The 4,483-nt window shown below is 36.3% G+C and overlaps 1 long non-coding RNA gene across 1 annotated transcript; it reads right to left on the bottom strand.

Annotated features, from left to right (window-relative positions):
- On the bottom strand, positions 1-2,836 carry LOC126791935 (uncharacterized). Its single transcript, XR_007671888.1, has 4 exons — positions 2,437-2,836; positions 2,134-2,206; positions 463-528; positions 1-240 (listed from the first exon to the last, which is right to left on the bottom strand). It is a non-coding gene; the product is annotated as an uncharacterized LOC126791935 (long non-coding RNA).
- Positions 2,837-4,483: the final 1,647 nt, after the last annotated feature.

Below are 4,483 nucleotides of genomic sequence, written 5' to 3'. Positions count from 1 at the left end.
TTAATGCGTTTCGACATTGATAGATTTTACGAATATCTCATGTGTCTACTAGTTGTGTCATGCAGCCTAGTAAATTTAACGCAATCAATATATAATATGAGACATGCACCAATCTACATAAGATTTTTATAAGGGTGTTATGGGATGTGAAGCATTAGCCAGAAGCATGCAAGGTCCTTCTGGGATCCAGTATGTCAACATCGCATATCCTCGTTCTGCATGGTGGTACTGGAATCCTTCCTGAAACCAAAAAACTTATCTCAGATACTCACAGATTCGATACTTTTAGTAAGTAGTTTAGATTTAAAATAAAAATAGCTGGCATCACTCTTATGCTAGAACATTCTTTTCTATATGCTTGAACACAAAGCATTGTGCAATTTAGAAAGAAAAATTATTCTAGTGAACACCATCTCAAGAAAGAATAGTTTAATAACTTGCAGTCATGTGTAGAGAAGTTACCTTAATAGCAACTGTAACAAGCTCAGCTCTCTTTACCGACAATTTGAGCCAAATTCCTTTCTTTCCCTAAAACCAAATGGAATTATTCATGTTTAGGTTTATGCTAACAAGGGTATAATAATCACCAAACAAAAGGATGTCAAGACTCTGAGATTAAGCAAATCTTGGAAGAAGTAGAAAAAAGCAATAAGCCCTCAGCTCATTTGATATATAGCTTTATTAAGCAGAGCATAATAAGAAATCAACTGAATGAGTTCCTCATTGTAGTCTATATAGTCAGACAGATTATTTATAATAACACTTATTGTAAACAACTCAGGAATAAACATGTCTCCAAACTGATATGCAAAACCACAAGTATAAATACAAACAAAATATATTCTTGAATCACGATTCTCCTTTGCAGAATTTTAGTAGCTATACCTAGACACTGTTATGTAGAACTTTTATTCTAGTATCAGGATCAAGCATATTCGAGTATTGAACTAACATTGCTCAATGCCACCCGAGCTTATATGGTGCAAGGGTTAGGGAGTGAGATGCACTTCAGAAAACACGCAAGTCATGATGGATTGCAACTTGCAAGTTGTTATTCTTCTTGGAAGGCTTAACACTATAGAAAAAGGAGTTCTCCTCTTTGATTCCAAACCTCATTCTAGATCTTTCTCTAGGTAAATAACAAACCGATCTTCAAGCATTGTTTTTAGTATGTCTTTCTTTCAGAAGTTGACTGTTGAGCATTAGTGGTCCATTTTTACCTAGAAGCTCTTCATTTGAAGTCTCACAGGCCCCTTTGAAGAAGCACAAAATTGTAGCAGCATATATGGATTTGCCTCATGCAAAAATAAACCAAAACGTATTTGAATTAGGTGACTAAACCTTTCCCTTTTATTTCCTAAATGGTGATGATGGCTTTGAGGAGTTTAAGGAAGCTGAGATGTGATAACATCTTACTCTGTCCGCTTTCCCAGTTGGGATGAATTTATATATACATCTGAGACTTTAAGTAGGTACAAAGTGGAAAAGATCAATGAGGCCCCTAACAAATACAATTTTCCAAGCATTGTAGTAGCTAAAACATGTCAATGCTACAGTCTAGAAGTACATAAACATAAGATGAACCTAAACAAGATTTAATTGCTAATAGTTGGAGAGTTTCAAAGTCGGTTTGGTACTGAGTATTGAGAATCTAGGGCTCAGATGCAATATAAATTGCCACCAATTTTATAGCTACCAATATTCTAATAGCATGGACAATAATAACGAAAGTTCTAGTACAAAAAAGAGAAGAAGAAGAAATGAGCTGAACTGAAATAGTGAGAAAGAACGTTACAGATACGAATCATCATGTATCATCAGATAGAGAATATAGTCAGCAATAATCTTCACAAATCAGCTACGTCAATAAGAAATGATCGGCTACATTGTACTTGAGGAAGCATAAACTAAGAACTCGCCATCAAAAACAATATGTCTCAGATTCATTTCAACCACTAAATATTAAACAAACTAGCGATTTACTTTTGATTCCAGCATGTAAAACCAATGATGCAGAGTATAGACTCATTTTGAACTCTCCCATTAGAGATATGAGATACACATATCAGTAGCGGTATACCAGAAACACAATAGAGACAATATGGCAAGAGTGTCGACAACTTAGTGACTTACAGCAAACCTCAGAAGAAGACACGACTTCCCAACCCCGGAGTCTCCAATCAGCAAAAGCTTAAACAAGTAATCACTGCAGACAGAGAACAACTCAACACAATCAACACTCAAAATGCCGAATCAAAACTATGAATCAAAAATCAAAACTAAGAAGAACAAACAACTTGTAGAGCTAACCTAACATCCAACAGGCATGTCCAATTGAACTAATTTAGATAGCAGTACACACTATCACTAAGCAACCAAACCCAATGTGGCAAATACAAATTTCCATCGAAAAATGAAGTCTTACAGTTTACCTACATGAAATCCTCTCAATTCCTCCTCAGATCCAAAATCCAAAACCAAAGCAGTACAAACCAGCCCAGCAAAAACCCACTTCGAGAATCTCATCTTCCACCTATTTTTGTCTTTGTTCCGCTACAAAAACAGTAGCCCAACTGGGCAACTTCAAATACGGCGGCGTCGAGTTTCTCCAAGCACCAAGCCATTTTGGGCTTAAATCGAAGCACAAGAAGAACCGAAGAAACACGAAGAAGAAAATAGTTGAGGTTGTTGGTTCTAAAGTAATTGAAATAGAGAAGAAAGATTGAGGGAGACTCATAGTTGAGGGATCCGTTTCGATCTTTCTCCCACATATGAAAGAGGGAAAAGAAACAGACGTGAGGGTAAATTTTAGGGGCATGTCGCCTGTTGCTTCAAACAAATTAAGCGTGCCTAACACGCGCGGTGAATTTCATGCTGTGGAGCGCCACAGCCGTCGATGGAATAAGCTCCGCACTGAGAGTTTCAGAGCTCGGAGAACATCTAGAGAGAGGCTTGGACTATCACCGTCATTTGTAACCCAAGTCGACGATCCTTGATTGTTTGCCAATTACAAATACAGCCTTTTAAAAGTGAGAAAAGAATTATAGAGACAAGTCCTCTAACATTTCTACGTGCATAATCTTCTATCCACGATCGTCTTCTCTAGTTTCGGACTAGTGGCAAGTGGAGGCCACGGTGGAAAATCTGATTATGGTGAATTGGCGATGACTCAAGTGTACATCAACTTTGGTCTCAGGCAGCCGGTATTCTGATACCAAGAAATTACTTAGCCAGTCGGTTACGCTATTGTTGGAAAAATTATAATATGTAACAAGTACATAGTTTACGCAATGTACCCTTTAATGTTATCGGTCCATTTTTTACTGTGTTTGTTTCTGATTAGTTACTCATATTTAAATAATATTTTTCACTTTCACCGTGTGCATGTTTACCACACCATGAAGTAATATGATTGGCTGTGTATCACATGACAGTAACACGTGGTGTTTTGGGTATACAGAATAATTACTCTTATTGTTATAGGCTCATTTTATGAGCAAATTTGTATATAGATAATGTACAATGCCACTCATGTTGCTTGTTAGTCTCTGCTCAACTCACTTTTTAGAGCCTGTTAGTTTGGGTTGTGATGGACCTCATGGGAAACATGAGTCTCGATTGGTTTTGGGGCCATCTAAACTACGCTTCGATGTTCCGCAATCAAGAGAAATTCTATTAGTAGATTAAAGAATCTATATCCATTTGCAGATAAATCATCGGTCATAGCCCATATCTCGCAAAGATGTTACATATCTCAAGAACAATATTTTAAAAAGCTAAGATATAGCCGATGAGTTTTCGGAAGAGTCTCACCAAGGCGTATGAATAAAAACTTATAATTGTGCATTCATTAGTCTTATACATATTAGATGATTAGTAATCAAAATAAACATGATAAATTGTTATTCCTTCATAACAAATACATATCAAAACCATGCAATTAATTCAAAATCACCTTGCATAACATAAACCCAGATATGAAAGTACTAAACTATTCTTGAAATAAAAAAATAAAAAAAACAAGAACAATGTTTAAACTAATTTCAAGCTTTAAAATCATTGTCATCATCGTCAATTAGAATATCACCAGAGATATTTGTCTTGAGACTAAAAGAGAGAGAAGGGTTAATATCCCTTGAAAGAAAGAGGCGGAGACTTAAAGCTCTCAAATTATTTAAAAACACCCAAAAAGTCCTTGTTAAAAAAATATTGTCTATTAAAAAACAGAAAAAAATTGAGGTTTAGGCTTTTCACGCCTCAAAACGCGCCTTATAGTGTCTTTAACGCCTTAGAGTGCGCCTCTGCGCCTAGGCATCTAAGGCTATGGCCTCTAGGCTTGCGCCTTTTACACCTTGAGGCGCATATCAGGCACGTTTTTTTAAAAGATTGCTCAAGAATATGTAGTCTTAGAGAAAGTTGATGACTAGCAAGACCCATTCCTCATGAGAGTAAATCTTGTTTGTTTTAGGCGCATAATTGTATT

Source organism: Argentina anserina, chromosome 4, assembly GCF_933775445.1.
Source record: "Argentina anserina chromosome 4, drPotAnse1.1, whole genome shotgun sequence".
Taxonomy (NCBI): Eukaryota; Viridiplantae; Streptophyta; class Magnoliopsida; order Rosales; family Rosaceae; genus Argentina; species Argentina anserina.
The sequence above is the reverse complement of the archived record's forward strand: the minus strand, read 5'-3'. Positions and strand labels throughout refer to the sequence as shown.